The sequence below is a fragment of the Leucopleurus acutus genome, assembly GCF_964270905.1.
Source record: "Leucopleurus acutus genome assembly, chromosome: 8".
NCBI classification, from domain to species: domain Eukaryota; kingdom Metazoa; phylum Chordata; class Mammalia; order Artiodactyla; family Delphinidae; genus Leucopleurus; species Leucopleurus acutus.
In genome coordinates this window covers 90,596,270-90,618,785 of record NC_139151.1, presented here as the reverse complement: position 1 = coordinate 90,618,785, position 22,516 = coordinate 90,596,270, and the positions used below count along the sequence as shown (strand labels likewise).

Below are 22,516 nucleotides of genomic sequence, written 5' to 3'. Positions count from 1 at the left end.
TCAAGTGATATGACAGGTAAATAACTTTACAACTTGACACAAAGATAAAATAGGCCAAGAATAGAATAAACTGTTTCTAAAAGTAGTAAAGTTCCTGATATTAGAAGTGTTTAAACAGAGGGAAGTTTCTAGAAAAGGACTTTGTAGACAAAAATTAAATACTAAGTGTATGATTTAATTCAATGTGTAATAACTCCCTTACAAACCCCAAACACGTTTTGTTTTGTTTTGTTTTGTTGTTATACATTAACTCAATCTTAGTTGATATGTTGTGGGAAAAATTCAACAAAAGATCTCAGAGTTCAGGTTCTGACTCCTATCATAGAAATAATCAATTTATTATATTGAAAATCATCAATTCATCGAAGATTTAGTAGGAATCTCAAATCTGATGGATTGCATTTCTTTCCATTTTGGTAGTAGAATATGGTAAGGTTTTAACACAAGGAAATAAGATTATGGAAAGTAGATTGGTATAATTCTTCCTTTTATCTATCAAAGTAATATCAGTGAATTATCTGCAATTTATTTGAACATATAACCAGTGACTGAAAATAAGTTGATAATTAATATTTTAAGTGTACTTTTAATAAATACCCTCCCAATGTTTTGATCTTCTTTGCCAATTCCTTCATGCTCTTCATCTGAGTTATAAGTATAGACTGTGTGGTGCAGTTACAAAGAGTTTATATTTCTTGGGTTAATAAATTGGTCTCAATCACTAATGGATTCTTTATACTGATTGAATTTGCATGTTGAATTGGTTGAAATTGCCTGACCATATTTCAAGGTTAAATACAAAAGTATGTCGAGCTATTAATTTTGTGTTGCTGTTGTTGGTTTGAATGATGTAGGTAGTGGAAGCTAGAGCAGGAGATTAAATTAATTTCTGCCTTCATCTTAGCCCAGCCTTTCTCTGTGTATAATGTATCTGTGACATTTGTCCTCATTCTGAGAGAAAATGAGGAAAACTCATCAGAATGAATGACCAGTCCTCATTAAACTGATGATTTGGGGGGAGATTTCCTTTGATTCAATGCAATGAAAGATTACCATCCCGAAGAATGAGCTTAGCAATGGGAAATCCAAAAGCGAATGTACACCAACCAAAATCAATCAAATCATCCTAACTATTTCAAGGGCAAAAAGGATAACAATAGAGTATCTTCCAGCTGCTGACAAAGAAATCAACATGTCTGATGCTTGTTCCCACGTGTGAGGAGTAAATACTTCCAATAGATGCTCTGCTTTCTCAAATCCACGTGAGCTGGACATTTACTAATTTGTTCTAAGGGCTAGAATAAATGGGGTAGTTTTTACATTTTCAATTATAAAATGCAATCCTATGCAAATGTCCTGAGACTAGACCATAAGATTCTCTCACAGTCTCTCCAGAGAGTAAAATTTCAGTTGCAAAACAACTCTAATCCTTAAAGCGTTTATGAAAACTTAGGTGGAAGACAGGACAAATAAGCCTTTGCAAACAAGCTCCAAGGGAATATGTGTAGCCCACATCCATCATCCGCAGTGTATCTCCTATTACACACAAATTCATCTTAGAGAAAGGGAGAAGCAGCCCCTATTGATTTTCTTCATCTCTCCAGGGATAGAACTTCAAAATTGGTCAATTACAGTATTTCAGATTTCCTTGTTGCTAGCCTGGGCATACAATATTTGTTGTAACTAGTAGGCAGAAGTATATTTTATCCAGTTAATGTTTATATTCATGGCTGTGTGTACATCAAAATTAGAAGTCAGCTTTTGTTTCCAATATATACTTTAGAAAAAATAGTTTGTTATATTGTGGTTTGTGATTATGAAAGTAACATATGCACCCTCTAGAGACTTTGGAAAATACTGAAATAAACAAAAATTTAAAAAATCCCTTATATCCCTACTACCTAGAGATAACTACTATTTATTTTCAAATACATTTCTTTTAGTCTTTTTTTCATACTTTTTCATTAATTTATTCAATTAATATGTATAATGCCCAACACATACCAAGCACCACACTATCATTTGGACACATGATGGTGAATGAAAGAGACATTGTTTTTGCATTTACAAAATGTAGCATTTAGTCAGAGACAAGCGAACTGATGCAAAATAATGTGCTCTGTGCCTTAATAGAATGAGTCAGAATATGATAGTCACACATGAAAGGAAAAAATTGTCCAGACTTGGGGGACAATAGGGAAGGTTTATAGGAAAAATATTGACTATAGGCCTAAGATTGGGTAGCATTTAGTCAGATAAAGAGGAAGGATAGAGGTGGAAAAGCATTGACTAAGAGGAAAGACTCAGGTAAAAGGTTTGGTGGGTGTTCTACGAAGTAAATAGCTGATGATTATAGCTTCAGAGGGTGAAGAGGAGATTGGAAAAAAGTGGGGCCCACACAGTGACAGAAGCCATATGTGGCAATCCATGGAAATAATGTATATTCACTAGGCTATAAGCTAAGAAACTCTAAAAAGAGACCTCATATACAGTATCTCAAACAAAATGGAAGCTTATTTTTCTCTCATGCACCCATACGAAGAAAGGTGAGTGATCTGTGGTGGGTAGCCAGCTCTACTCAACCTGATCATCTAGAGACTTAAGTTCCTTCTTTCTTGGGGCTCCTTCATTCCCCTAGGGTGCCGTCTACATAGCCATACGGTCCATTAGCTCCCTTGCACCACATCTAGTTTCCACCCTGCAGGAGGAAGTGAGGAAATAGACAATACACAATTTCCTTTTAAGACATTGACAATTGTCTACATTCCATTGTTGAGAAATTGGTAACATGAGCACCTTGGGAAATGGTACCTCCAGTTCCGAAGGCAGAATGCCTGCTCACTTATATTTTGAAAGAAAAATTCTGTACTAAAAAGAACAGGAGAATATGTGCCTCACCACGATTTGAAGTCTGGATTGTATTTTAAGAATAACGGAAGGCCACGGAAAATTTTGAACAAGGGGATATTATTGTCAGATATGAATTGTAGAACTTGACCGTAGAGTGGAAGATGAATTGGAGGCTAGCAGGAATGGAGACAGGACTACTAGCTGACAGGCTGTGTGACGAAACAAATTCAGGCAAGGGATAATGGCGTTTTGGGCTAGGACAGAGGCAGAGGAATTACGAGGAAAGCAGCAGTTCATTTATGAGTCAGAATGAGTAATTTATGAGGCAGAATTGCAGGGCTGGATGCATCATTTCATGTGGAGGGTAATCGTGAGGGAGAGCGAGAAGTCAAAACGTCTGGCTTGGTAACTGGTGGGATGGTGCCACTCCCTGATTATATCCGTGGGTTTGCACTATTTCAGAGATCACCACAAAATCTAGTAGCTTAAAATAACAACTCTTTATTTAGCTTTGATTGTGTGGGTCAACTGGGCAGGGCTCCATTAAGCCATATTCTGCTGACCTCAGCTGGACTCATGCATCTTAGGCCACCTGTGGGTCAACTAGGATTCTGGAGGTGAAGTGGTATGACAAGGACATCTTGGATTCAAGTTTTCCATCAGTCAGCAGATTAGACTTACTGGGCTTATTCACGTGGTGCCAGCAGATTCTAAGAGCACAAAGAATGGAAGTGACCCTATTATGCACGAGCACTTTTTTTTTTTTTTTTTTGCGGTACGCGGGCCTCTCACTGTTGTGGCCTCTCCCGTTGCAGAGCACAGGCTCCGGACGCGCAGGCTCAGCGGCCATGGCTCACGGGCTTAGCCGCTCCGCGGCATGTGGGATCTTCCCGGACCAGGGCACGAACCCGTGTCCCCTGCATCGGCAGGTGGACTCTCAACCACTGCGCCACCAGGAAAGCCCTCGAGCACTTTTAAAGTCTCTGCTTGTATCCTGTATGCTTTGGTCTCATTGAACAGTGCAAGGCACACAGTCACACCCAGTCACTGTGGAAAGGAGCCATGAAAACTTTGAGGGCTATTGTTGCAGGAATCTGTAAACCTGATATAGAAAACAATGCACAGGGTGTATTGGAAAAAATTTCACTGGCCTTGAATTTTGGAAATAGGGAGAGTGGAGGTTCTTTCTGGGAACCAAATCTGTATAATTTTGAACATCACTTCACCTCTTTGGACTTCATTTTCTGCATCCCTAGAGACTGAGTTTGATTTAACCCAATGTCTAAGATTTATGACACTGATTAATATTTTGTTTATGATAGCATAAGCAAAAGACCATCTTGAAACTTGGACTGTCAGATCTGGTTTCTTTCAAATAGAGGGGAAAAAAATGGAGTAACTAAAGTCTTTGTTCTATTGGGTTTTTCTGTTCTATTGACCTGTGGTTCCACAATTTGACACTGACTGTCCAATTGTCATTTGCCACGTTGGCTTTATGTTAATGTTTATTTGTTTATAGAAACCAGTGTATCAGCATTAGTCAGCAAGTAAATGATCTTATTCTGTATAACTTTTATTTAAAAATATAGATAAATGATGAGTTTGAAATGTGTTCTTTAATGTTCATCACAGCTTGTGGAACATATATTGTTTCCTAGGTTATACTTGTGACCTATTTAGTAACATTAACTGTAAATCTGTGACTAGCCAACCTGTTGCTGAAACTCGGCCTCTGTTCACCGATGCCGAATAGAAATGCAGAAATAGTTTTGGGTGAAGTAGGAAAGACTAGCTTTATTGCTTTGCCAGGCAAAAGGGGCTACAGAGAGCGAATGCCCTCAAGACTGTGTGTCCAGCCCTGGAGCGGGTAGTGAGGAGTCTTACAGTGTTCAAGGAGCAGGGCGTGGTCAGCTCGTGGACCTTCTGATTGGTCGGTGGTGAGGTAATCAGGAGTCAGCATCATCAACCTTCTGGTTCCAACTGGTTTGGGGTCTATTAGCTTGTGGGCAGCATACAGTTAACTTCTTCCACCTGGTGGGGTTTCAGTATCTGCAAAACATCTCAAAGGACATGGCTCAGAATATTATCTATAGTCCTTGAGGAAGAACTAAAGGTCCTTGACTTTGTTTAAATTATTATTATTTTGTATTGTTTGACTATTTTCCTTTCTTTCTTCATTTTCTCACTTCTCTGATTAAATTTATTCTTTGACTAAAGTTCTTCTACAGACAAAAGGCAGGCAGAGGACATGGGTGGGAGTCTCTTCTGGGAAGGCTTCATAGGGTCCTGTTTGGTTACAAACTTGGTTTGTCTAAAGTTGGCATTTTAATTCCTGCCTAATTATGATATCAGCTGTTGTGGAAACACATGCCACCATAACCACTTAGCTTGTACTGTATATCACATGTCAATGAACTATATAAAACCATATGATGTGACTTTAGAGCTAGAATAAACAATGTAAATAATTTTATTCAAGTCACTCATTTTATAGGATGAAAATAACACCCAGAAAACGTAAGCATATTGGGTCAAGTCATATGGTGAGAAGATCATCCACATTGTAACTCACACCTAAGTTCAACTTCATCACAAAAATCAGCCTGAACTAGGGTCAAATTGTTTCCAACTGAATAATAGATTAATTATCTATAATAGGCAAGAAGTTGCAAAAATACTTTCTGCTAAGGCCATTGTAAGTAGATTGGAGGTAATGTGGTGTGATGAGATTGGCCTTATTATTACAGATCTACCTTCTACCAGCCATTAAGACAAGTTACTTACTGCCTTTCACATGCCTGGTATTGAACTCAGTCCATAAGAGATTTTCCAAAAGTATTAGTTCTTTCCTTTGCCCCTTGTATGTATATCAGCTCTCTGACCCATTTGGGATGGTCTTGGATTGATTATTGTTTGGGGGAAGAGAGATAAAAATGAACAAATTTTGTTATCTATTTTGATAAAGTGAAGATTTTATGTTCCTAATTTGACAATTGTCTAAGTGAATTCTTATCATATTTCTAGATGTTACATCTTCTGGAAAATTAATGGCTAGAATATTGAACTGGGTCAGGAGATATGGAGTCTAGTTCCATTTTTGTCATCAGTAGACTCTGTAGTCATAAGTCTCAGTTTTCTCTGCTAAAATGGGAATAAAATATATTTGCCTGGCCAACTTTACAGGATAGTTAGAAGGGTCAAACAAATCATTTTGAAAACAAAAAATGCCAAATACCCTTCAAAAATATGAACTTGTTATTGAAACATCTAGAATAAGTATTTTTCAAACAGTCAGGGCATTGTGTGATACCAACTTTTATTACATTGGCAAGTAGAGACGAAAAAGGGCATAGTGTAAACACATAGTGAAATCCAGTTTGCCATTGGGATCCTGAAAATTAAGACTCTCTCAGTACTGGATGTGGAAGGAGACCACTGAACCCTATTTCTATTCAATGTTCTCTTCTCAGATGGTTGTCTGAAACTCTAGCATCCACTGTTTAGTTAACTGACTTTCCTTCACTTTCAACCTCCCTACCCATTTTTCCATGTTTTCTTCAGTCCCTCTCCTCTTTGTCTGAAAGCCACAAGAAGTATAGCTACTTATTTCAGAACAAATGTAATATTTCATATATGTTATAGGCAGAGTGATGCAGATACCAGATACAACAAGAAACACACAACAGCTTTGGCTGTAGTTCCTTATGAATTATCAGATTATGAGTTTATACACGCAGCGTTCATATACTGGAGAATATTTTACACCTTTTCATTTCATTATGTTTCCCCTTCCTGCCAGAAAATGTGCATGTGCCTGGGTCTACAGGGGGTAAAGAACATCCATGTGGAATATTCCCCACTCAGAAGAAATAGCCTGTCCATCTTGCTTTAGATTTGATGAACTACCCATTTGTAATAGTTTCATATCGATTTCATTACTGGGCAACAAGAATGAATTGACAGAGAAAGCAATCAACACATGATGCACCCATTGGAACATCTAATATGAGATGTTGGTGCCTTCTGTCAACCCAGACAATTACCAAAGATACTCAAAGGGTAAGTGATAGCCAAAATAAGCCACATGGTTCTGTGGACCACATCCTGCATAGCTATTAGTGAATGCAAAGCAGGCACAGGATGACACACTGCTCCATCAATATAACATTTCAGGTGAACGCCCTGTTTGTACTGTGTTCTTCAAGAAAACGCAGATGTTTGTGGTAAGATAAGAGCTTACTCTCTGTGTGTGTTTGAGAGAGAGAGACAGAGAGAGAGTGACTGCATATTGATGCCAAGGTATAAGAAATGTATCAGGGAAAACAATTTTTAAAAAAATAATTAAATCTAATCCTTCTCACCATGTAGATTGCTTTCTTTGCCAGAGCATGAGTTTGAAAGAGAAAACAGAGTCTCAGATTTCTAAGAGCTTATTGATTCATGCCTTGTAAACAGCTAACAATTAGTCTTTCATTTAACAAATATTTATTGAGCACTTGCTATGTGCAGGCACTCTATACTAAGCAATGGAGATATAAAATTTTAAAAATGAATCCTCCCATTTGCAACAACATGGCTGGGCCTTGAGCACATTATGCTATGTGAGATAAGTCAGAGAAAGACAAGCACTGTATGATATCACTTATATGTGGAATCTAAAACAGTTAAACCTATAAAAAACAGAGAGTAAAATGGTGCTTGCCAGGAGATGTGGAAGAGGAATAAGATTGATGGTGTTTACAGTTCCAAATTTGTAATCAGTAGTAAATAAGCCATATACATCTAATGCACAGTGCAGTGAATATAGACAGTGATATTGTCCAATATCATTATGCAGTATGATAAATACCACTACAATGGCAATCACATTACATCACAATATATACATGTACCAGAGTAACACGCTGGACACCTTAAACTTACACAGTGTTACATACCAAATTTATTCACTAAAAACATAGACATGATACTTCTCCTTCTGGAATTTATAGTTTGGTAAGGGAGAAAGAAAATTAGGAAACCACAGTCCTCTAAACTATAATGAATCCTATAACTGCTCTATGTAGCTGTGTGTGTGTGTGTGTGCGCACACATACACACACACTTTAAATACAATTTAAAAATTATTATGGAACCATGAAGGTGTACAAAAACAACTATTTAGAGAATTTGGTGAAATATTCAAAGATAATGGAACTTTTGAGTCTTGGAAGTCTTGTCACTGGAGAGTGTTGCAACTTACCCTGTAGCACTTACACAATGTTACATACCAAATTTCTTCAATAAAAAAGACATGATAATTATCCTCCTGGAATTTATAGTTTGGTAAGGGAGAAAGAAAATTAGGAAACCTGAGTCACTCTAGTGTAGGACACAGGAAGTAGAGGATGCTATTGGAGGTTCTAATGCAGATTTTGAAATCAGTGAAGGTCTGTCCAAACCAAGACCTAGGAGTTAGCCAGGGAAACTGGGAAAGAAGCTTCCCAGTGATGGGGAAAATTCTGCTTATGCCTGGGATAGTTGGTGTGGGTTTACAGCGTGCCAGGTACTCTGCTATGGCTGAGGAAATCACAAGACCATCAGGAAATCATACTTTTCCACTTGAGGTGCTTCTTCTCAACCTGTTGAGGAAGATATATCAGTATTTCCCAGTTCTCTATAAAACGCAGGAAAATTGGATATAATTCACATGTAGATCATCTCCAACTTCAGAAATTATACGTTGGAGTGAACTTTAGGCAGTATTCCTGGGATTCTAACCATTGGTCTTAATCTTGTCCTTTCTAGACGTAGTTTTTGAAAGCCTAAAATGTCTTCCATGTGTTGGCATGCTGTGTATTTGAAGTGAGGAAATGCCCCTTCTGGGTGTTTTCTTATAGTCTTATAGACTTATAGACTAAACTGCTCCAATTCCTCTAGCTGCTATTCCTGTGACATGAAGGTTTGGGATGGTTCCATTTCACTTACACTACTAGTGAAAAATTGATTGACAGAGAAAGCCATTAGCACATGATATCACCATTGTAACTTCTAACGTAATCGGTTGGTTGTTTCTGTTAATCCCCCTCCTGTCCTGGCTCTTGTTCTCTGATTACACTCTGATCTTAGTGTTTGGTTCCAATTCAGAAATCATGTTCCTTAGGATGTCTATTAGGATATTATTTCCATAAGGAAAATAGCATTTTCCACCACTATGTTAATTGGAGGGTTACCTGTAAGAGTCGATGTTCAGAAGCAGCTTTGATATGTGCAGGGAATTGGTTTAGAAATCGATATTTTACCCATCAATGAAATATTCACAGCCATTGACAACAATGATGATAATTGTTGCTGATTTGTTGAGATGACTGATTAGTGGACCCTTTTAAAAATCCCTCATATTTTTATAATGCTACTTGTGCGTTAACTTTGGTTTTAATAGTGTGGTATCTCCACTACCAAATGTAAAATGCATGGCTAGTGGGAAGCAGCCACATAGCACAGGAAGATCAGCTCAATGCTTTGTGACCACCTAGAGGGATGGGACAGGGAGGGTGGGAGGGAGGGGATATATGTATACTTACAGTTGATTCACTGTGTTGTACAGCAGAAACTAACACAACATGTAAAGCAATTATACTCCAATAAAGATGTAAAAAAAAAAAAAAGAATAATATTGGTTTCCCAACTGTTAAAAAAGAAAAATAGTGTGGTATCTAGAAACAGGTCCTCAGGTGCTTCTCATCTCCCTTCATCTGAGTCTTGACCTGTATATTTACGCTTGGTTTAACCATCTGTAGCTGGCATGTAATATATCATTATAGGAAACAAGTCAGAGGATAGTAGCAATCAGAAATAAGAAAACAGAAATAACCAAAATTCTAGTTACAAGTTTCTGTCATTAGATATAACATTGTTAGGTTTATTCACTTGATCAACATAGGTCTAGTGAACACTTATTTAAATTTTACATAAAACAACAACAATAAAGTTTTATTGAAGTCTGATTTGTACCATATCAGGCACTGGAGTACATTGGTGACCCAGGCAAGCACGGTCTCTGAACTCATGGAGTTTATATTCTAATTGGTGAAATAGATACTAAGCAAATAAATATTTTTCAGTTTCTGATGTGTACTATAAATGTAATAAAAATAGCAATTCACAGATTGGCTTATATTCTTCTGAATACTTTATCATGCATGGTATTCATTTTTTTCTCTTATTCAAAATTATACCATACTCTTCCTATTGCTAAGCCCTTTTTCTATCTCCGCTAACCAAGATATAATAAATTTCTTTCTAAATAAAAAATAAGCTTCTACAACATCATTATAATCACTTCACAATCTATAATGTCATAAAACTAAAATTATTCCAAAATACCATCTTTTTGGAAACAGGCTGTTTCTCTCTTTTCTATATTATAAGCATTTTTATAATCATCCTTACAATTAAAATATACATACATCTTAATTACTGCATCATTATATTTTCCAAAGGGAACATTACAGTGTCATAAGTTATCTCTTGATAAATTGCAAAATTGTCTTCTAGAAAAATTAAATCATTTTCCCACCAGAACTATGTAGAAATGCTTATTTTCCTACAGCCTTGCCCACACTAGTATTTAAATTTTATTTTTAGTTTTAATTCTTAAAAATTCTTTCTGGCTTGTCTGACATTTCAGGCTGCTACGCCTTTCACCATCCTAGTTACATGCTTCTCATTCTCAGCCTGCTGCTTTCAGATGTCATTTGGACACTGGTCCAAGGAGACAAAATTGTGCTTCCTTCAAAATAGGTTCAGGACTTGCTTCCAGCTCCCTGTCCTGAGAAATGAAGTTTCTGTTTCTGAAACATGTCCTTTACCCACCCACTAATTCCTGATCTTCCAACTTGTCAACAGTTATCCTTGGACAAAAAAACAGACAAAGGAGATTTTAATTTTAATCTTTGTTTAATATCCACGGAGAGATGATGATGTAGGTACAGCGAGTTCTGTTACTCAGAGCTGTAAATTTCATGTGTCTAAGTTCTTTAAAAGTTTTCTTTTTTTCTTGTTACAGCAGAACTCCTTCACTTTCTTCACTTTCAGTTAACTTCAAAATTGATGCCTAGGATGACTGCCAGTAATATTATATCACCCCATATGTTTTGCTTAATTACACTATTTCCTAAACTCATTTTTTGAAGTAAAAATTTTTCTCCACCTCGTCATCAAAACATTATGAACACTCTCTGTCACACTGAGATTAGAAGATAAAAACCGCTTTTTAAATTATATCTATTTGAAACGTTTCCAGAGTTTGGGTAGGGGATGATAAATCATCCTGATCATTTAAATCCATGTTATAAATCACAGGATATCTGAATCTTATGGTACATGTCATTGAGTTCATCTAAATGACAAGCCCTATAAAATCCTAGTAAGTTTTAGATGTCTTTCAGATTTGAAGTATGTTTTCAATTTACAGTCTGTTAAAGCTCAGGTTACTTTTCTGCCAATATATTTGTGTTGATTCTATGCGTGGTTCATGTTTAAATATAAGAAAAATCTCTGCATCTTATTAATAGTTGTATAATACAAAACATTAAGATGCATTATAACTCAAATAGAATACCCTCTATGGAACCTTATATTTCTTTTTTATTTTTACATCTTCAACAAATCATAAATGATATTGAGGTCACTGGAATGTGTTAAAATTATATGTCAAAAGGCAAGTGAAAGGTTTGCTAACAAAATCATGTCGCAGATTTCTTCCCTTAATTTATCTTACTTCTTTTTATCACTTAAAAGAATAGGATGCAAGAGGGAGGAGATATGGGGATATATGTATATGTATATGTATATGCATATGTATATGTATAGCGGATTCACTTTGCTATAAAGCAGAAACTAACACACCATTGTAAAGCAATTATACTCCAATAAAGATGTTAAAAAGAATAGGATAAGCATCTAATACATATCACCAAGCTTTAATGTGAAAAATAGATGCCCATTTTTACTAGTGTGTTTCTCCATTAAATATTCTATACCTTCTCTAATATTTTGGCATAAATCTGTACTCTTATATTTAAAACTTCCTCTAATTCCTCTCCCACATCACCCCTTATACATCCCAATTCTTTTAGTTTAAGTAATTAAAAGAATGCCTCTGAAGGCAAAGTAAGGGTAGTTGCAGAGATGTAAACAAATCTTTATTTTATTTTTTTTATAGGTTGCATTTTGTTTTGTTTAAAATTCTATTTATTTATTTATTTTTGGCTGCGTCGGGTGTTCGTTGCTGCACGCGGGCTTTTCTCTAGTTGCGGCGAGCGGGGGCTACTCTTCATTGTGGTGCATGGTCTTCTCATTGCAGTGGCTTCTCTTGTTGCAGAGCATGGGCTGTAGGTGCCCGGGCTTTAGTAGTTGTGGCGCTCAGGCTTAGTAGTTGTGGCTCGTGGGCTCTAGAGTGCAGGCTCAGTAGTTGTGGTGCACAGGCTTAGTTGCTCCGCGGCGTGTGGGATCTTCCTGGTCCAGGGCTTGAACCTGTGTCCTCTGCATTGGCAGGCGGATTCTTAGCCACTGTGCCACAGGGAAGCCCCCAATTTTTATTTTAAATATAAAAATAGAAGGGACATTTTGCACCAGAGGAGCAGAAGTGTTACATTTCCTTAGTAGTAAGGTATATGATAAAGAGAACAGGGAAGGAAATTATAAACATGAATATGCTCAATTAAATTATTCAGAGATTTCAAAACCAAGGTCTCTGAAGTGTATAAATCAATAAGAAAAAAGATCAGAATAGAGCCAGGAACAATTTTTACGCTATAATATGAGAATCTCCTACATGGCCTTTGATGTGCTTCAAGATAACCCTGTAGGGCTTCCCTGGTGGTGCAGTGGTTGAGAGTCCGCCTGCCGATGCAGGGGACACGGTTTCGTGCCCCGGTCCGGGAAGATCCCACATGCCGCGGAGCGGCTGGGCCCGTGAGCTATGGCTGCTGAGCCTGCACGTCCGGAGCCTGTGCTCTGCAACGGGAGAGGCCACAACAGTGAGAGGCCCGCGTACTGCAAAATAAATAAATAATAATAATAATAAAGATAACCTTGTAGATAATGTGTGAACAAAGAGCTGCTTCCACAAAACATGAGATAGGACCCATATTTCTGGGTCCTATCAAAGATCAAGTGGACAGAATATCTGGGTTTAGGTCCCAGAAATCTATACTTTAATAAGCACATCAAAGACTTTCTAAGTAGTTGAAAACTACAAGCAAATATGTTGGAATCCGATTTTTAGAAAATGTAGAAAAGTTAAGAATATCTTCGAGGTTGTACACCTACGTGACCTATTGGAACCCCAATATAGGTCTTTGATTACCAATCCACTGCTCTTTCTACAATGCTAGACTGGATATATTTTCAGATTTTCTTGGTTTTGATATTGATCTCCAATTCTTCTCCTTTATGCCATCTAGTTAGAAAAGGTGAGATATGAGAAAGAAAGCATCTGGTACAGGACCTTGTACCCAGAAGACATTATGAAGAAACTGAGTGACTGATCAGTGCTTTGTAGCACAGGGCTTCACAAAGTAGGGGCCTGAGGGTTACTGTCACAGCTAGCATTGGTAATTTCAAACAAGCAGTGCAAAGGTCAGTCACCAAATATCTATGCAGAAGAGGGCTGTCTTGGAGTATAAGGTATTTGAATTAAATGAAAGCATTCCTTAACTATACACATTTTAGAACATATCACAGATGAAATGTGTGAGGTTGCTTTCTTTAAAGATAATTGTGAACGTTACCTATTTTTATCATATCATTATAGACCTCCAATAAAAGGATAAGTAAAAAATAATAAAACTAAGTATCTCTAGACTGACAGTTGGATCATTGGTAAAGGCTCAGAATTACCATTGAGACCATCATGATTGATGGGAGATGCATTACAAAAAAAGAAATAGATACAGTACAAAATTACCTTTCCCCAGATCATAGTTTCATGCAATGTGCTTACTCCTCTGACTTGAGGTAATAGTGAAACCCACTGAGGGCATGAAAGACTGCCAAAGGGTAATAAACCACTGCTTCCCTCTGCCTCTCCCACTGTCCCCTCTTCTTCTCTTTCTTCTCTTTGTCTCTTCTATTCTCTACCTGCTGTGCATCACCTGGTCACATGGTCATGAGCCAGGAGTATCTTTGTGGTTGCTTGAGGTGGTACGGGAGACTAGATTCAGGATGGACAAGGGGGTCATCTTGTGAGTTGGTCCAGTTGACTTTTTTATCTGAGAGTCTCAGAGAAGGAATCAGCAGGAATCTGAGGTCAGCTATTGACAGACTATTTAGGAAAGCATCTATGATGAAGAAAAATGAACAAGTAACTCTCAGAAGGAAGATTTATCTCTTCCTTCACCAGCTCTTCCACTCCTAGCCATCTCCAGGTTACTCATTTGTCCTGCCCTTCAAGATAATTCTTAACTGAAGGTCAATGGCCTGCTCTGTTCCCTTAGGAGAAAAAGGTTATTCTGCCAGGAAGATACATTGTCTGTAAATAAATGAGAGCTGTGTTCTTCTTCTAGCCAACTGGACACAGGGTGACTTGGTTTTCTGACATTTTTATCTTCCATGGTTGTCTTGTCTTCAAAACTTCCAGAAGCCTGGAGCAATGGGGCCCTGAACCATCTTGCTGCTGTTATTCCATTTTTTTCCAGACATATTCCCAACCCTTCCCATACAAGATGACCAAAATTTTCTTGCTTCCATTTTTATCTCCTCTATCCTTCTAGATACCTTAACCCTACCTTAACCCCTTCCTTCTCTTCCTTGTCTTGCCTGTTTCAGAACAATTTAAAATATAAATCCATGTTAAGTCTCTGATGCAGTCTTTCCTCTTTCCCCAGAGTCATTTGTGAATCTAGATCCTGCTGTCATGTGTCTGTTACAGAAATAACATTTCATTTTAGTTTCCCTATGATTTGCCTGGAGAATCCCCAATCAAATCCCATAAAGTCCCTCATTCTGGAAGACTTGGTTTGGGGGACAGAAGGCATAGCTCTGAGCTCATGTAGTACCAATTCTTTGTGACAGGTACAGTGTAGAGTTCATTAAAGGGCCATTCCATCCTGTCATATGAATCAACATTGCAATTCTTTTTTCATTTGGGTTGTAGCGTTGCTGTTTAGACCTTGTTTATTATTGCTGGAGGTTCAAAGTCAATGTTCACCTATTTTGAAATTAAATACCCTGCTATCCTCTACCACTGTTGTTTCCTTTGTCTCCAAAGAATTATTGCATAGGCTTTTTTTTTCCTGGCTTGGATTCTGTCTGTTAAATTTTTCATTCGAAAAAGGACTAGAGCTGAAGGATTTGTGATGGAATCAAAGCAGAGTGCATTCTTAATCTATCAATATTCATTTCAGTTTCCCCATGAATCTTCAATGTCTCTTAAGAGCATCTATTTCTCTGACCTCTATATTTTAAAGCAAAATGTTTTTGAATGAACTACCTAAATCTAAAATGACTTGTAATGAAATTATTTAGTTCAAAACAAGTACCATACATAGGATATTATGCAGAAAGTGATAAAACATCCATATTAATTATAAAGTATAAGTTTCCATTTATCTGTGGAATATTCCAACCCCAGTTGAATTGATTATGCAGAGCAACTATGGAAGGCTATGTAGTCTATCTCTGGATTACATCCTGTCTTTGTGTAATTTTCTTTTTCATGATTTTGTCTCATCATCCTAGTAAGGCTACATGCTCTCTGAGAGCTATGTTCTCTTCTGTTACAACCCATTATACCTGCCTTTATTTTAACCAAGTGACTAGTGGCTGTAGTAGATTAACTTATTGAGATCTCCTTTCTACTTCCATGGCTAGATTTTCCAGGACAACAGCTAGGCCTTGGTCCTCTATTCTGGCATGGGGCATGACATTTTGTGAGCACTCAGCAAATTGTTCTTGTCCTGGAATTATATTCAAGACAAATAATTATTTTTATCTCCCGGTGGAGCATGGCACACAGTAGGTATTCGACAATGTTTGTCATTACTTTGGTTTGCTTCTTCTGTGTATAATTTTTCAGAACAATAAATCTAGATGGTGCATTTTTTTCTTTTTACTATTTAAAGCTTAACTTTAAATGAAAAATTATAACCAAGTATTTAAGCTGAGAGCTGCTAGAAACTCTTTAACCTTATCAAGAAGAAAGGTCCATGTCTTCAAGAACTCTCTAGATCACCTGAATGGTTTGTGTCTTAAATTTTTTAATTAAGTAATTCATTTATATTTTTTTAATTTTGATAGATTTTATTTTTTAGAGCAGTTTTAGGTTACAGAAAAATTATGTAGATTGTACAGAGTTCCCATATGCCCCCTTCTTTATCACATACACACACACACACACACACACACACACACACACACACACACACACACACGATTTCCCCTATTATTAATATCTTGCGTTAGCATGGTACATTTTTTATGATTGATGATAATTGGGGAACCAATATTGATACATTATTATCAACTAAAGTTTATAGTTTATGTTGGAGTTCACTCTTTGTGTTATAAGTTCTATAGCTTTTACTAAGTGCATAATGTCATATATCCACCATCACACAGAGTATTTTCACTGCCCTAAAAATCCCCTGTTCTTCTGTGCTCCAACTATTCATGCATCACCCCCTCACTTCCCTAACTCCTGGCAATCGTTGATCTTTTAACTGTCTCTACAGTTTTGTCTTTTCCAAAATGTCATATATTTGGGAATCATCAACTACATCATTTTTTCATATTATCTCTTCCACTTAGCAATATGCAGTTAATGTTCCCTCATGTCATTTTATAACTTGACACTTCCTTTCTTTTTATCAGCGAATACTATTCTATTGTATACATGTACCGTAGCTTGTCTGTCTCTTCATCTACTGAAGAGCATCTTGGTTGCTTCCAATTTTTAGCAATTGTGAATGAAGCTGCTACCTCTCTGGTCAGGTTTTTGTGTGGATGTAAATTTTCAACTCATTTGAGTAAATGTTTTTTTCATTTATTTCCCATTTTATTTCTGCTCCTGCTAATATATAGTAAATGGTGATAAGTTTTGTGACTTCAGATACAACAATTTCCAACATTTGCCTAGTGAAAATAGGGGAGTTACAATACCGGGAAGTCTATAAACTGTAGTTTGGGCTTTCAGGGGAAATATCGTTCAGTAGTTGGGTCGGTAGGCTCGAAGATAAAATTGTGTTCAAATACCTGTTTTTAACTTCTTACTCCAAGGTCCTAGAGAAGTTGCTTAACTTTGCTTCAGTTCCCTCACCGCATCTCAGAATGGGGTGATAGTGGCATATCACACCTTTGTTTGATGCTTAAAAGAGATAATATGTGTAAGTGCTAAGAGCAGTGCCTGACGAAAGTGAGCTGTTCTAAGAGGGGTTATTATGTAGGTGTAGATCTTCTTACATAGATCAGTTATGTGAATGGAATAAAATTTTAAAAGTATCAATCTGGTGATCTTCAGAAACAAATAGACAAAGCTTGTCATTTGTTCATGCATTCCCATCACCTATTTATTGAGTGTTACTATGAGCCAGGAATTATGCTGATATTTGAGATATTGAGAGGAAAGACAGAATCCCTGCTTTCAAGGAACAAACACCTCCAAAGAAGCAAGGAGGCCATTTCCATGTACTGTGAAGGAGATCTGGGGGTTCATAAGGAAAAGTGACATTTTCCTGACCTTTGGCACACAAAACTCCATTTTGCACAAAGACTAATTCATGGACTCCTGAGTCAGACAGAGTTGGGTCCCAGGCCGTGCTCAACCACCACCTGCCTGTGGATACTTCTGTAAGTTCCTTATCATTTCCAAACGTCAGTTCAATTTTTTAGCTATGTATTAGACATTTAAGTTACTTCCTAAGATAGATGTGATGATTAGATGACATAATTAATAGATCACCTAACACACAATTGGTGCTTTAAAAAGATTAGCTATTGCTATTAATCTGTGGGTTTTCATCCAATAGTTTAGATAAATTTTAAGTTGTAAGAAACAACTGATTTTTCAAGTTTCCTGTTCACAGGGTCCCTAGCCTTAGAGAGATAATTCCAAGTTTAGGATATTCTGAACAACCTGTGAGCAGGGGATCAACAGATCAGAAATCTATTTTGGATTCAGTTAATTTAGGTTAACACTCAAGATTTAGCTGAATTCCTTGTTTTATTTAAAGAGACGTGCTTGATGCTTCTGTAACTGTCTTGTACAGCTAAACACTGACAGAAGTGTGATGTCTAAATTAATGCCAGCCATACTAATCAAAGGTTATTTGCTTTACTGTTTAAACAGATATTATTCATGGCATGAGCTGATGTGTTTTGATTTTTCAACATGTCAGCTCTAAGATCAGAGTGGATATTTTAGCCTTGTGATAACTCCCTATAAATAGAGGCATAAATGCTTATTGATGCAGTTATAAATTGTCATTTGGGATCCTTTGACCCTGGCAAAAATATAATGACCCTGAGTTAGAACATGGCACTAGGCTTGACTTCTGTCTGTAACACTCTGTAAGCCAGCGATTCTTGGCTCAGAGATGCTATTATTTTCCTCTCATCTTATTGTAGGAAACCTTCCTCCTTATCTGCATGCTTGGATTCTTGTCCTTCTCCTAACTGTGCACGTGTTCCGGCCACCTAGAACAAGGTCCTACTGAAGCCCTAGCAGGTAGGCATTAGTAAAACACAGAACCTAGCAGTACAGTCCAGTCTGATAGGTTTTATCAGATGATCTTACCCTCTAGTCTTTAGAAGTCTATATTTAGGGTGTTAGTAAGGAAGGTATAGCATGATGATTATAACCAACTCCTTGGACCTAAGATACGATATTACTCTACCTGGATTAAAATCCCATCTCTGTTGCTTACAAGGTAAAATCTTGGACAAGTAAATTAGTTTCTTCTTATTTTAAAAGTGGGTAACAGTACTCCAGAATAATTATTTGAGGCATACATGAGATAATTTATACATATTTAGTACATGGGAAAAGAACCACATACCCTGCCCACATCCATGAGTTCTTGATGACCAACCCACCCCCAGTATTCTAAGCAGATTAGTATAATGCAGAGATGGGGTGTGGTGTGGAATTAATGATTCCCTGCTCTGTTCTCAGTGGCAGTGTACTTTTCCTCTGTGCCCTTAAGTGACTCCATCACGTTGCTTTCTGGTGGCCCCAGTAAGTTCTCCCATGTTTAATGTGCCTGCTAGGATCTCCGATTTAGGTCGTTTTTCAAAAATCCTCCTGCAGCTCTGAATTCTCCCCTGCATACCTTCGGTTTACTAAATAATTAATGACCCATTCTTTCTTTCTCCTTTCATTCACATCCAGTAGTTAGTACCCAAAGTACATGTCAAGGAAAAGAAAAAAACAAGCTTCAGCTCTCCTCCTCCCTCATACCCTAAGAAATTGGAGGACAGTACTAGGATGAATGTAAAGCAGGTGAACATATGAGTGAAAAATATAAAATAAACATATTGAGCATGTCTTGGTCACTCAAGAAATGGAGAAAGGCTGAAATCTGGACTGTACAGTATCTTGTCCTTTGAATCTCAGGAAATACCTGAGTTGACACAAAGCTAGAAACATACAAATGAGACTTGGTGGCATAAGTAACAGTCTCAAGCTGAGTCCGTGTGCACACTAAATTTATGTGGCAATTTGCACAATTCCCCAGGATCAGTTCAGGTTGCCTCCCACCTCCCATCTGGCCCAGTTAGCAGATTGCTATTAGTATGTTAATGAAATGCAGACTGCCAGCATTGGAACTTGGTACCTGGGTGTTCACTCGTCCCTAATACACACTGCGATGCTGTCTCACTCAACTATAAAATTGCCAGCAATGGCAGGAGGCTCCCAGTGAATTCTTTCCTCCACAAGGTGTTTAGCCTCTCCTGTGATTCTGAGAGCTTGTGAGCTTGGGAAAGGGCAATCAGGAAGAGTGTCTTCAGAGTTTTCATCCTGAATGTCCAGCTTCTTAGCCCAGGTAATAGCTTTTGTAGTTGGCCACATCACCCCATAACCCTTTTACAGTGTACTTATGGGTGCCATGAGCTCAATAAAACCAGGGCAATTGAACTTTATATAATTTCTTCTTTAAAAGAGGTATCACATTTTGAAAGGCCCCAAGGAATTTCCAATGCATCAAGAGACAGGTAGCCTGATAATACATCTTACCTGGGCCTCCTCTTTCACCCACTTTTATACATGAGAATGCGTCTAATTGGGGAAAAATCTGTCTTTTCAAATGAAGGTTAAATAAGTCAGCAACTCTCAGGGAGAAGCATACCATTTGTAGGCTACTTTTTTCCATGCATGTTTTACTATATGTATAAAATAAGATCAAGGGTTGAGGAGATCTATTAGGGGATAAAAAATACTTTTATGAGCGGCCATATTTCATCCTTGAGTCAATCATGCTGTAATGAGCAGCAAGCGCAGGAGGTAAAATGAGATGGAATGTTTGAGGCAAACGGAAATCTTGGTGGAAATTAACTTGGCCTCAAAAGAGCCTTTGAAAAACAAAATGCCAAAAGCAAGCCAGTCCAATTGCGGATTTGAAGGACAGCATTCAAAAAGGAAAATAAATGCAAATATTATACCAATCATTTACAAAGTTACTTTGGCCAAAAAATAGAATGAATTCATTTAACTTGAACTACTACCACTGCTGCCAGTAAAATCATGGTTAATTTGCTCCCCCATACCTTTTTCTGGCACATGCACTATCCCTTTTGATCCAAATATGATCACAGCCTTGGGGAAGCTGTCACCTTCATGGAAATAAAGGATCTTAGGTTTGCTCTTATATCTACAGCAATCGCTATGAGAGGGCCCCCAATTAAAGGAGTAAATAAGAAGTTAGAAATTAAAACCACATAAGGGGAAAATTAATGAACACTTTACCAAAAAAATACAAAACGAAAGGAACACATGACTGCATCTATCCTTAGGTCACTACCTTGTAATTCCTGCCAAGGAAGTGTCAGAAGAAAGTGACAAATGTCCCAGGAAATCTGTGGGCATCTGAATCAAATTTTTCACCTCTTTTAATGAGTACCTCTATCAGGAAATGGGGAGATTTTATTAGGAGAGGTGACTCATTCAAACTCAGATCAGAAATCTCTGTCTTTTTAGTATTATTAAATGGTTTTATTGTATATGCATTGTACATCAATATATATAAACTGATATAAAAATAAAAGTGAGGAAAGCTGGGAGAGAGAATAAGAATAAAAGAAAGGTCAATTTTATGTGCTTCTGTTTCTCCAACTCTCCCTTTTGTCTTTTGGAGAAATGCGGAATTTTATCTTGAAACAAAAATATGCAAATAATGATATCCAAGATACCTCAGATATTGCTGGGTAATAAAGTGCATCATTACTAACTGCACATTGAAACAAATCAGTGAGTCAACAGACACAGATATATATGACATCATAAAATGGAAGAGTTTAATTAACTCCAGTGGAACTTGAGACCTTTCTAGAATGATTAACCCAAGGAAGCAACCCACTTTAGAATTATGTATGTGGGCTTTCCAATTTAAGAGTAGCTGATAAGCCCCATCTGGTAAGAGACATTTTGCTATTATTACCACATATTTGTTTATTACATTTGTATAATATTTTTACTTCAAAGAGCTTAAAGTGTTATACTGAGACTTTGGCACTTCTGATATCATAAAAATAAAAGGGAGGAAAACTAGACGAGAGAATAAGAATGAAAGAAAAAGGAATAAATGATGGAAAGGATAATAGTTGCGAATAATTGCTAATTTGAATTTCCTTTGGAGTGCCTATAGTACCTTGCAGCCTACCAGAAATACTAGTGGGAATAGAGGATGACCCAACGTAATTGAACAAACTCACTAAGTTATTTTATAGCTATATCATTTAATCTTCACAACACTCTGATAAGGTAGGAATTATTGCCTCCACCTTACAGCTAAAGAGCCATCTCTGGGAGGATTGATGAAATCAGCCAAAGTCCAATGACTGCTCAGTGGAAGCATCGGAATTTGACCCAGGTCAGTCTGATTCTCAAGCTCAAGAAGTTTCTATTACCTTCTCCTTGTTCCCAACACAGCTGGATTTTTCAAGATATTGTCAAATGCTAGATTGAAATGCTGAGAACATCTTAGGGACCATTTGGATATCCCTACTTACTGCCTCTTGACATAATTCGCTCCGGTAGTTTTTCAATTTTCTAAATGTCCCTGAATCTTAATCCCTCTGATGTATGTTCAGAATAACTTGAGTTAGATAGATAGGGCTTGACAACTCCAATGGGAACTCCCTAAACAGAGGAAAAACTTTTCTCTGTTTTAATCAGTGTTTGGTTACTGATACAGCTTTCCTTGAGATGACAATGTTTTTTTCCCCCAGCAAAAAAATGAATCATCGTTCTCTTAGATTGCCTCCTCAGAGTCAGAAGGAAGACTTTTCAGGCGTCACCACTAAATGGCAGGAACACACATCTGTTGCCCACGTGAGCATATATTAGAAACTCACGTCTGTGGAAACCCACCCGTGCCTCTGAGAATAACTTTGAGTGCAGTGCTGTAAGCGTTTATACTGAAGTATTGTTGGACAGATGATATAATTAAATACGTCTATTTATATTATG

The 22,516-nt window shown here is 37.3% G+C and overlaps 1 long non-coding RNA gene across 1 annotated transcript in view; it reads left to right on the top strand.

The window, feature by feature from the left end:
- The window catches only part of LOC309964695, a 312,889-nt gene that overhangs the window by 6,222 nt on the left and 284,151 nt on the right, over nucleotides 1-22,516 (top strand). The gene's annotated exons all lie outside the window — the stretch shown is intronic.